This window comes from Oncorhynchus tshawytscha, linkage group LG28 (assembly GCF_018296145.1).
Source record: "Oncorhynchus tshawytscha isolate Ot180627B linkage group LG28, Otsh_v2.0, whole genome shotgun sequence".
In the NCBI taxonomy this organism is placed as follows: domain Eukaryota; kingdom Metazoa; phylum Chordata; class Actinopteri; order Salmoniformes; family Salmonidae; genus Oncorhynchus; species Oncorhynchus tshawytscha.
Genome location: NC_056456.1, coordinates 41,839,584 through 41,853,109, shown reverse-complemented (window position 1 = coordinate 41,853,109; position 13,526 = coordinate 41,839,584). Strand labels below are relative to the sequence as shown.

At 38.4% G+C, this 13,526-nt stretch overlaps 1 protein-coding gene across 1 annotated transcript in view; it reads right to left on the bottom strand.

Annotated features, from left to right (window-relative positions):
* LOC112236794 (macrophage mannose receptor 1) overlaps positions 1-13,526 on the bottom strand; it is a 96,210-nt gene that overhangs the window by 55,549 nt on the left and 27,135 nt on the right.

Genomic DNA, 13,526 nt, shown 5'->3' with positions numbered 1-13,526 from the left:
GAACTGTAGTGAGACTCATACTATAGAACTGTAGTGAGACTCCTACTATAGAACTGTAGTGAGACTCCTACTATAGAACTGTAGTGAGACTCCTACTATAGAACTGTAGTGAGACTCCTACTATAGAACTGTAGTGAGACTCCTACTATAGAACTGTAGTGAGACTCCTACTATAGAACTGTAGAACTGAGACTCCTACTATAGAACTGTAGTGAGACTCCTAATATAGAACTGTAGTGAGACTCCTAATATAGAACAGTAGTGAGACTCCTACTATAGAACTGTAGTGAGACTCCTACTATAGAACTGTAGTGAGACTCCTACTATAGAACTGTAGTGAGACTCCTACTATAGATCTGTAGTGAGACTCCTAATATAGAACTGTAGTGAGACTCCTAATATATAACTGTAGTCAGACTCCTAACATAGAACTTTAGTGAGACTCCTAATATATAACTGTAGTGAAACTCCTAATATAGAACTGTAGTGAGACTCCTAATATATAACTGTAGTCAGACTCCTAACATAGAACTTTAGTGAGACTCCTACTATAGAACTGTAGTGAGACTCCTACTATAGAACTGTAGTGAGACTCCTACTATAGAACTGTAGTGAGACTCCTAATATAGAACTGTAGTGAGACTCCTACTATAGAACTGTAGTGAGACTCCTACTATAGAACTGTAGTGAGACTCTTACTATAGAACTGTAGTGAGACTCCTAATATAGAACTGTAGTGAGACTCTTACTATAGAACTGTAGTGAGACTCTTACTATAGAACTGTAGTGAGACTCCTACTATAGAACTGTATTGAGACTCTTACTATAGAACTGTAGTGAGACTCCTACTATAGAACTGTAGTCAGACTCCTACTATAGAACTGTAGTGAGACTCCTACTATAGAACTGTAGTGAGACTCCTAATATAGAACTGTAGTGAGACTCCTACTATAGAACTGTAGTGAGACTCCTACTATATAACTGTAGTGAGACTCCTACTGAAGAACTGTAGTGAGACTCTTACTATATAACTATAGTGAGTCCCTTACTATAGAATTGTAGTCAGACTCCTACTATAGAACTGTAGCGAGACTCCTACTATAGAACTGTAGTGAGACTCCTACTATAGAACTGTAGTGAGACTCCTAATATATAACTGTAGTCAGACTCCTACTATAGAACTTTAGTGAGACTCCTACTATATAACTGTAGTGAGACTCCTAATATAGAACTGTAGTGAGACTCCTACTATAGAACTGTAGTGAGACTCCTAATATAGAACTGTAGTGAGACTCCTACTATAGAACTGTAGTGAGACTCCTACTATAGAACTGTAGTGAGACTCCTACTATAGAACTGTAGTGAGACTCCTACTATAGAACTGTAGTGAGACTCTTACTATAGAACTGTAGTGAGACTCCTACTATAGAACTGTAGTGAGACTACTATAGAACCTACTATAGAACTGTAGTGAGACTCTTACTATAGAACTGTAGTGAGACTCCTACTATAGAACTGTAGTGAGACTCCTACTATAGAACTGTAGTGAGACTCCTACTATAGAACTGTAGAGACTCCTACTATAGAACTGTAGTGAGACTCCTACTATAGAACTGTAGTGAGACTCCTACTATAGAACTGAGACTCCTACTATAGAACTGTAGTGAGACTCCTACTATAGAACTGTAGTGAGACTCCTACTATAGAACTGTAGTGAGACTCCTAATATAGAACAGTAGTGAGACTCCTACTATAGAACTGTAGTGAGACTCCTACTATATAACTGTAGTGAGACCCTTACTATATAACTGTAGTGAGACTCCTACTGAAGAACTGTAGTGAGACTCCTACTATATAACTGTAGTGAGACTCCTAATATAGAACTGTAGTGAGACTCCTAATATATATCTGTAGTCAGACTCCTAACATAGAACTTTAGTGAGACTCCTAATATATAACTGTAGTGAAACTCCTAATATAGAACTGTAGTGAGACTCCTAATATATAACTGTAGTCAGACTCCTAACATAGAACTTTAGTGAGACTCCTACTATAGAACTGTAGTGAGACTCCTACTATAGAACTGTAGTGAGACTCCTACTATAGAACTGTAGTGAGACTCCTACTATAGAACTGTAGTGAGACTCCTACTATAGAACTGTAGTGAGACTCCTACTATAGAACTGTAGTGAGACTCCTAATATAGAACTGTAGTGAGACTCCTACTATAGAACTGTAGTGAGACTCTTACTATAGAACTGTAGTGAGACTCCTACTATAGAACTGTAGTGAGACTCCTACTATAGAACTGTAGTGAGACTCCTACTATAGAACTGTAGTGAGACTCCTACTATAGAACTGTAGTGAGACTCCTACTATAGAACTGTAGTGAGACTCCTACTATAGAACTGTAGTGAGACTCCTACTATAGAACTGTAGTGAGACTCCTACTATAGAACTGTAGTGAGACTCCTACTATAGAACTGTAGTGAGACTCCTACTATAGAACTGTAGTGAGACTCCTACTATAGAACTGTAGTGAGACTCCTACTATAGAACTGTAGTCAGACTCCTACTATAGAACTGTAGTGAGACTCCTACTATAGAACTGTAGTGAGACTCCTACTATAGAACTGTAGTGAGACTCCTACTGAAGAACTGTAGTGAGACTCCTACTATAGAACTGTAGTGAGACTCCTACTATAGAACTGTAGTGAGACTCCTACTATAGAACTGTAGTGAGACTCCTACTATAGAACTGTGGTGAGACTCCTACTATAGAACTGTAGTGAGACTCCTACTATAGAACTGTAGTGAGACTCCTACTATAGAACTAGTGAGACTCCTACTATAGAACTGTAGTGAGACTCCTACTATAGAACTGTAGTGAGACTCCTACTATAGAACTGTAGTGAGACTCCTACTATAGAACTGTAGTGAGACTCCTACTATAGAACTGTAGTCAGTACTATAGAACTGTAGTGAGACTCCTACTATAGAACTGTAGTGAGACTCCTACTATAGAACTGTAGTGAGACTCCTACTATAGAACTGTAGTGAGACTCCTACTATAGAACTGTAGTGTAGTGAGACTCCTACTATAGAACTGTAGTGAGACTCCTACTATAGAACTGTAGTGAGACTCCTACTATAGAACTGTAGTGAGACTCCTACTATAGAACTGTAGTGAGACTCCTACTATAGAACTGTAGTGAGACTCCTACTATAGAACTGTAGACTCCTACTATAGAACTATATAGAACTGTAGTGAGACTCCTAGAACTATAGAACTATAGAACTGAGTGAGACTCCTACTATAGAACTGTAGTGAGACTCCTACTATAGAACTGTAGTGAGACTCCTACTATACAACTGTAGTGAGACTCCTACTATAGAACTGTAGTGAGACTCCTACTATAGAACTGTAGTGAGACTCCTACTATATAACTGTAGTGAGACTCCTACTATAGAACTGTAGTGAGACTCCTACTATAGAACTGTAGTGAGACTCCTACTATAGAACTGTAGTGAGACTCCTACTATATAACTGTAGTGAGACTCATACTATAGAACTGTAGTGAGACTCCTACTATAACTGTAGTGAGACTCATACTATAGAACTGTAGTGAGACTACCTACTACTATAGAACTGTAGTGAGACTCCTACTATAGAACTGTAGTGAGACTCCTACTATAGAACTGTAGTGAGACTCCTACTATAGAACTGTAGTGAGACTCCTGAAGAACTGTAGTGAGACTCCTACTAAAGAACTGTAGTGAGACTCCTACTATAGAACTGTAGTGAGACTCCTACTATAGAACTGTAGTGAGAATCCTACTATAGAACTGTAGTGAGACTCCTACTATAGAACTGTAGTAAGACTCCTACTATAGAACTGTAGTGAGACTCCTACTAAAGAACTATAGTGAGACTCCTACTATAGAACTGTAGTCATTCTCCTACTATATAACTGTAGTGAGACTCCTACTATAGAACTGTAGTGAGACTCCTACTATAGAACTGGAGTGAGACTCCTACTATATAACTGTAGTGAGACTCCTACTATAGAACTGTAGTGAGACTCCTACTATAGAACTGTAGTGAGACTCCTACTATATAACTGTAGTCAGACTCCTAACATAGAACTTTAGTGAGACTCCTACTATAGAACTGTGAGACTCCTAGAACTGTAGAACTCCTACTATAGAACTGAGACTCCCTACTATAGAACTGTAGTGAGACTCCTACTAAAGAACTATAGTGAGACTCCTACTATAGAACTGTAGTCAGACTCCTACTATAGAACTGTAGTGAGACTCCTACTATAGAACTGTAGTGAGACTCCTACTATAGAACTGTAGTCAGACTCCTACTATAGAACTGTAGTGAGACTCCTACTATAGAACTGTAGTGAGACTCCTACTATAGAACTGTAGTCAGACTCCTACTAAAGAACTATAGTGAGACTCCTACTATAGAACTGTAGTGAGACTCCTACTATAGAACTGTAGTGAGACTCCTACTATAGAACTGTAGTGAGACTCCTACTATAGAACTGTAGTGAGACTCCTACTATAGAACTGTAGTGAGACTCCTACTATATAACTGTAGTGAGACTCCTACTATAGAACTGTAGTGAGACTCCTACTATAGAACTGTAGTGAGACTCCTACTATATAACTGTAGTGAGACTCCTACTATATAACTGTAGTGAGACTCCTACTATAGAACTGTAGTGAGACTCCTACTATAGAACTGTAGTGAGACTCCTACTATATAACTGTAGTCAGACTCCTAACATAGAACTTTAGTGAGACTCCTACTATAGAACTGTAGTGAGACTCCTACTATAGAACTGTAGTGAGACTCCTACTATAGAACTGTAGTGAGACTCCTACTAAAGAACTATAGTGAGACTCCTACTATAGAACTGTAGTGAGACTCCTACTATAGAACTGTAGTGAGACTCCTACTATAGAACTGTAGTGAGACTCCTACTATAGAACTGTAGTGAGACTCCTACTATAGAACTGTAGTGAGACTCCTACTATAGAACTGTAGTGAGACTCCTACTATAGAACTGTAGTCAGACTCTACTATAGAACTGTAGTGAGACTCCTACTATAGAACTGTAGTGAGACTCCTACTATAGAACCGTAGTGAGACTCCTACTATATAGCTGTAGTGAGACTCATACTATAGAACTGTAGTGAGACTCCTACTATATAGCTGTAGTGAGACTCATACTATAGAACTGTAGTGAGACTCCTACTAAAGAACTGTAGTGAGACTCCTACTATAGAACTGTAGTGAGACTCCTACTATATAACAGTAGTGAGACTCCTACTATAGAACTGTAGTGAGACTCCTGAAGAACTGTAGTGAGACTCCTACTAAAGAACTGTAGTGAGACTCCTACTATAGAACTGTAGTGAGACTCCTACTATAGAACTGTAGTGAGACTCCTACTATATAGAACTGTAGTGAGACTCCTAGAACTAGTGAGAACTGTAGAACTGTAATGAGTCTCCTATAGAACTGTAGTGAGACTATAGAACTGTAGTCAGACTCCTACTATAGAGCTGTAGTGAGACTCCTACTATAGAACTGTAGTGAGACTCCTACTATAGAACTGTAGTGAGACTCCTACTATAGAACTGTAGTCAGACTCCTACTATAGAACTGTAGTGAGACTCCTACTATAGAACTGTAGTGAGACTCCTACTATAGAACTGTAGTCAGACTCCTACTATAGAACTGTAGTGAGACTCCTACTATAGAACTGTAGTGAGACTCCTACTATAGAACTGTAGTGAGACTCCTACTATAGAACTGTAGAACTGTAGTGAGACTCCTACTATAGAACTGTAGTGAGACTCCTACTATAGAACTGTAGTGAGACTCCTACTATAGAACTGTAGTGAGACTCCTACTATAGAACTGTAGTGAGACTCCTACTATAGAACTGTAGTGAGACTCCTACTATAGAACTGTAGTGAGACTCCTACTATAGAACTAGTGAGACTCCTACTATAGTGAGACTCCTACTATAGAACTGTAGTGAGACTCCTACTATAGAACTATAGACTGTAGTGAGACTCCTACTATAGAACTGTAGTGAGACTCCTACTATAGAACTGTAGTGAGACTCCTACTATAGAACTGTAGTGAGACTCCTACTATAGAACTGTAGTGAGACTCCTACTATAGAACTGTAGTGAGACTCCTACTATAGAACTGTAGTGACTATAGAACTGTAGTGAGACTCCTACTATAGAACTGTAGTGAGACTCTACTATAGAACTGTAGTGAGACTCCTACTATAGAACTGTAGTGAGACTATAGAACTGTAGTGAGACTCCTACTATAGAACTGTAGTGAGACTCCTACTATAGAACTGTAGTGAGACTCCTACTATAGAACTGTAGTGAGACTCCTACTATAGAACTGTAGTCAGACTCCTACTATAGAACTGTAGTGAGACTCCCTATAGAACTATAGAACTATAGTGAGACTCCTACTATAGAACTGTAGTGAGACTCCTACTATAGAACTGTAGTGAGACTCTAATATAGAACTGAGACTCCTACTATAGAACTGTAGTGAGACTCCTACTATAGAACTGTAGTGAGACTCCTACTATAGAACTGTAGTGAGACTCCTACTATAGAACTGTAGTGAGACTCCTACTATAGAACTGTAGTGAGACTCCTAATATAGAACTGTAGTGAGACTCCTACTATAGAACTGTAGTGAGACTCCTACTATAGAACTGTAGTGAGACTCCTACTATAGAACTGTAGTGAGACTCCTACTATAGAACTGTAGTGAGACTCCTACTATAGAACTGTAGTGAGACTCCTACTATAGAACTGTAGTGAGACTCCTACTATAGAACTGTAGTGAGACTCCTACTATAGAACTGTAGTGAGACTCCTACTATAGAACTGTAGTGAGACTCCTACTATAGAACTGTAGTGAGACTCCTACTATAGAACTGTAATATGAGACAACCTACTATAGAACTGTAGTGAGACTCCTAATATAGAACTGTAGTGAGACTCCTAATATAGAACTGTAGTGAGACTCCTACTATAGAACTGTAGTAAGACTCCTACTATAGAACTGTAGTGAGACTCCTACTATATAACTGTAGTAAGACTCCTACTGTAGAACTGTAGTGAGACTCCTACTAAAGAACTGTAGTGAGACTCCTACTATAGAACTGTAGTGAGACTCCTACTATAGAACTGTAGTGAGACTCCTACTATAGAACTGTAGTAGTAAGACTCCTACTATAGAACTGTAGTGAGACTCCTACTATAGAACTGTAGTGAGACTCCTACTATAGAACTGTAGTGAGACTCCTACTATATAACTGTAGTGAGACTCCTACTATAGAACTGTAGTGAGACTCCTACTATAACTACTCCTACTATAGAACTGTAGTGAGACTCCTACTATATAACTGTAGTGAGACTACTATAGAACTGTAGTGAGACTCCTACTATAGAACTGTAGTCAGACTCCTACTATAGAACTGTAGTGAGACTCCTACTATAGAACTGTAGTCAGACTCCTACTATAGAACTGTAGTGAGACTCCTAATATAGAACTGTAGTCAGACTCCTAACATAGAACTTTAGTGAGACTCCTACTATATAACTGTAGTCAGACTCCTAACATAGAACTTTAGTGAGACTCCTACTATAGAACTGTAGTGAGACTCCTACTATAGAACTGTAATATGAGACAACCTACTATAGAACTGTAGTGAGACTCCTACTATAGAACTGTAGTGAGACTCCTACTATATAACTGTAGTGAGACTCCTACTATAGAACTGTAGTGAGACTCCTACTATAGAACTGTAGTGAGACTCCTACTATATAACTGTAGTCAGACTCCTAACATAGAACTTTAGTGAGACTCCTACTATAGAACTGTAGTGAGACTCCTACTATAGAACTGTAATATGAGACAACCTACTATAGAACTGTAGTGAGACTCCTATTATAGAACTGAAGTGAGACTCCTACTATAGAACTGTAATGAGTCTCCTATAGAACTGTAGTGAGATTCCTGCTATAGAACTGTAGTCAGACTCCTGCTATGGAGCTGTAGTGAGACTCCTACTATAGAACTGTAGTGAGACTCCTACTATAGAACTGTAGTCAGACTCCTACTATAGAACTGTAGTGAGACTCCTACTATAGAACTGTAGTCAGACTCCTACTATAGAACTAGTAGAACTGTAGTGAGACTCCTAATATAGAACTGTAGTGAGACTCCTACTCCTACTATAGAACTGTAGTGAGACTCCTACTATAGAACTGTAGTGAGACTCCTAATATAGAACTGTAGTGAGACTCCTACTATAGAACTGTAGTGAGACTCCTACTATAGAACTGTAGTCATGAGACTCCTACTATAGAACTGTAGTGAGACTCCTACTATAGAACTGTAGTGAGACTCCTACTATAGAACTGTAGTGAGACTCCTACTATAGAACTGTAGTGAGACTCCTACTATAGAACTGTAGTGAGACTCCTACTATAGAACTGTAGTATTAGACTCCTAATATAGAACTGTAGTGAGACTCCTACTATAGAACTGTAGTGAGACTCCTACTATATAACTGTAGTCATGCTCCTGCTATGGAGCTGTAGTGAGACTCCTACTATAGAACTGTAGTGAGACTCCTACTATAGAACTGTAGTATTAGACTCCTAATATAGAACTGTAGTCAGACTCCTACTATAGAACTGTAGTGAGACTCCTACTATAGAACTGTAGTCAGACTCCTACTATAGAACTGTAGTGAGACTCCTACTATAGAACTGTGGTGAGACTCCTACTATAGAACTGTAGTGAGACTCCTACTATAGAACTGTAGTGAGACTCCTACTATAGAACTGTAGTGAGACTCTACTATAGAACTACTATAGAACTGTAGTGAGACTCCTACTATAGAACTGTAGTGAGACTCCTACTATAGAACTGTAGTGAGACTCCTACTATAGAACTGTAGTGAGACTCTTACTATTTAACTGTAGTGAGACTCCTACTATAGAACTGTAATATGAGACAACCTACTATAGAACTGTAGTGAGACTCCTAATATAGAACTGTAGTGAGACTCCTAATATAGAACTGTAGTGAGACTCCTACTATAGAACTGTAGTAAGACTCCTACTATAGAACTGTAGTGAGACTCCTACTATATAACTGTAGTAAGACTCCTACTGTAGAACTGTAGTGAGACTCCTACTAAAGAACTATAGTGAGACTCCTACTATAGAACTATAGTGAGACTCCTACTATAGAACTGTAGTAAGACTCCTACTATATAACTGTACTGAGACTCCTACTATAGAACTGTAGTGAGACTCCTACTATATAACTGTAGTCAGACTCCTAACATAGAACTGTAGTGAGACTCCTACTATAGAACTGTAATATGAGACAACCTACTATAGAACTGTAGTAAGACTCCTAATATAGAACTGTAGTGAGACTCCTACTATATAACTGTAGTGAGACTCCTACTATATAACTGTAGTGAGACTCCTACTATAGAACTGTAGTGAGACTCCTACTATAGAACTGTAGTGAGACTCCTACTATAGAACTGTAGTGAGACTCCTACTATATAACTGTAGTCAGACTCCTAACATAGAACTTTAGTGAGACTCCTACTATAGAACTGTAGTGAGACTCCTACTATAGAACTGTAATATGAGACAACCTACTATAGAACTGTAGTAAGACTCCTACTATAGAACTGTAGTAAGACTCCTAATATAGAACTGTAGTGAGACTCCTACTATATAACTGTAGTAAGACTCCTAATATAGAACTGTAGTGAGACTCCTAATATAGAACTGTAGTGAGACTCCTACTATAGAACTGTAGTGAGACTCCTACTATAGAACTGTAGTCAGACTCCTACTGTAGAACTGTAGTGAGACTCCTACTAAAGAACTATAGTGAGACTCCTACTATAGAACTATAGTGAGACTCCTACTATAGAACTGTAGTCAGACTCCTACTATAGAACTGTAGTGAGACTCCTACTATAGAACTGTAGTGAGACTCCTACTATAGAACTGTAGTGAGACTCCTACTATAGAACTGTAGTCAGACTCCTACTATAGAACTGTAGTGAGACTCCTACTATAGAACTGTAGTGAGACTCCTACTATAGAACTGTAGTCATGCTCCTACTAAAGAACTATAGTGAGACTCCTACTATAGAACTGTAGTGAGACTCCTACTATATAACTGTAGTGAGACTCCTACTATAGAACTGTAGTGAGACTCCTACTATAGAACTGTAGTGAGACTCCTATTATAGAACTGAAGTGAGACTCCTACTATAGAACTGTAATGAGTCTCCTATAGAACTGTAGTGAGATTCCTGCTATAGAACTGTAGTCAGACTCCTGCTATGGAGCTGTAGTGAGACTCCTACTATAGAACTGTAGTGAGACTCCTACTATAGAACTGTAGTCAGACTCCTACTATAGAACTGTAGTGAGACTCCTACTATAGAACTGTAGTCAGACTCCTACTATAGAACTGTAGTGAGACTCCTAATATAGAACTGTAGTGAGACTCCTACTATAGAACTGTAGTGAGACTCCTACTATAGAACTGTAGTATTAGACTCCTAATATAGAACTGTAGTGAGACTCCTACTATAGAACTGTAGTGAGACTCCTACTATAGAACTGTAGTGAGACTCCTACTATAGAACTGTAGTCAGACTCCTACTATAGAACTGTAGTGAGACTCCTACTATAGAACTGTAGTGAGACTCCTACTATAGAACTGTAGTGAGACTCCTACTATAGAACTGTGGTGAGACTCCTACTATAGAACTGTAGTGAGACTCCTACTATAGAACTGTAGTGAGAATCCTACTATAGAACTGTAGTGAGACTCCTACTATAGAACTGTAGTGAGACTCCTACTATAGAACTGTAGTGAGACTCTTACTATTTAACTGTAGTGAGACTCCTACTATAGAACTGTAATATGAGACATCCTACTATAGAACTGTAGTGAGACTCCTAATATAGAACTGTAGTGAGACTCCTAATATAGAACTGTAGTGAGACTCCTACTATAGAACTGTAGTAAGACTCCTACTATAGAACTGTAGTGAGACTCCTACTATATAACTGTAGTAAGACTCCTACTGTAGAACTGTAGTAAGACTCCTACTATAGAACTGTAGTGAGACTCCTACTATATAACTGTAGTCAGACTCCTAACATAGAACTGTAGTGAGACTCCTACTATAGAACTGTAATATGAGACAACCTACTATAGAACTGTAGTGAGACTCCTAATATAGAACTGTAGTGAGACTCCTAATATAGAACTGTAGTGAGACTCCTACTATAGAACTGTCGTAAGACTCCTACTATAGAACTGTAGTGAGACTCCTACTATATAACTGTAGTAAGACTCCTACTGTAGAACTGTAGTGAGACTCCTACTAAAGAACTATAGTGAGACTCCTACTATAGAACTATAGTGAGACTCCTACTATAGAACTGTAGTAAGACTCCTACTATAGAACTGTAGTGAGACTCCTACTAAAGAACTATAGTGAGACTCCTACTATAGAACTGTAGTCATTCTCCTACTATATAACTGTAGTGAGACTCCTACTATAGAACTGTAGTGAGACTCCTACTATATAACTGTAGTGAGACTCCTACTATAGAACTGTAGTGAGACTCCTACTATATAACTGTAGTGAGACTCCTACTATAGAACTGTAGTGAGACTCCTACTATATAACTGTAGTGAGACTCCTACTATATAACTGTAGTGAGACTCCTACTATATAACTGTAGTCAGACTCCTAACATAGAACTTTAGTGAGACTCCTACTATAGAACTGTAGTGAGACTCCTACTATAGAACTGTAATATGAGACAACCTACTATAGAACTGTAGTGAGACTCCTAATATAGAACTGTAGTGAGACTCCTACTATAGAACTGTAGTGAGACTCCTACTATAGAACTGTAGTCAGACTCCTACTGTAGAACTGTAGTGAGACTCCTACTAAAGAACTATAGTGAGACTCCTACTATAGAACTATAGTGAGACTCCTACTATAGAACTGTAGTCATGCTCCTACTAAAGAACTATAGTGAGACTCCTACTAAAGAACTATAGTGAGACCCCTACTATAGAACTGTAGTCAGACTCATACTATAGAACTGTAGTGAGACTCCTACTATAGAACTGTCGTGAGACTCCTACTATAGAACTGTAGTCAGACTCCTACTATAGAACTGTAGTCAGACTCCTACTATAGAACTGTAGTGAGACTCCTACTATAGAACTGTAGTCATGCTCCTACTAAAGAACTGTAGTGAGACTCCTACTATAGAACTGTAGTATTAGACTCCTAATATAGAACTGTAGTGAGACTCCTACTATAGAACTGTAGTGAGACTCCTACTATAGAACTGTAGTCATGCTCCTGCTATGGAGCTGTAGTGAGACTCCTACTATAGAACTGTAGTATTAGACTCCTAATATAGAACTGTAGTCAGACTCCTACTATAGAACTGTAGTGAGACTCCTACTATAGAACTGTAGTCAGACTCCTAGTATAGAACTGTAGTGAGACTCCTACTATAGAACTGTGGTGAGACTCCTACTATAGAACTGTAGTGAGACTCCTACTATGGAACTGTGGTGAGACTCCTACTATAGAACTGTAGTGAGACTCCTACTATAGAACTGTAGTGAGACTCCTACTATAGAACTGTAGTGAGACTCCTGCCATGGAGCTGTACCTGGCATCTGTCACTACAATATATAGTATTATTATACATCTCTGAGGTTGTCCTTTACCTGGCATCTGTCACTACAATATATAGTATTATTATATATCTCTGAGGTTGTCCTTTACCTGGCATCTGTCACTACAATATATAGTATTATTATATATCCCTGAGGTTGTCCTTTACCTGGCATCTGTCACTACCATATATAGTATTATTATATATCCCTGAGGTTGTCCTTTACCTGGCATCTGTCACTACAATATATAGTATTATTATACATCTCTGAGGTTGTCCTATACCTGGCATCTGTCACTACAATATATAGTATTATTATACATCTCTGAGGTTGTCCTATACCTGGCATCTGTCACTACAATATATAGTATTATTATACATCTCTGAGGTTGTCCTATACCTGGCATCTGTCACTACAATATATAGTATTATTATACATCTCTGAGGTTGTCCTATACCTGGCATCTGTCACTACAATATATAGTATTATTATACATCTCTGAGGTTGTCCTATACCTGGCATCTGTCACTACAATATATAGTATTATTATATATCTCTGAGGTTGTCCTATACCTGGCATCTGTCACTACAATATATAGTATTATTATATATCTCTGAGGTTGTCCTTTACCTGGCATCTGTCACTACAATATATAGTATTATTATACATCTCTGAGGTTGTCCTTTACCT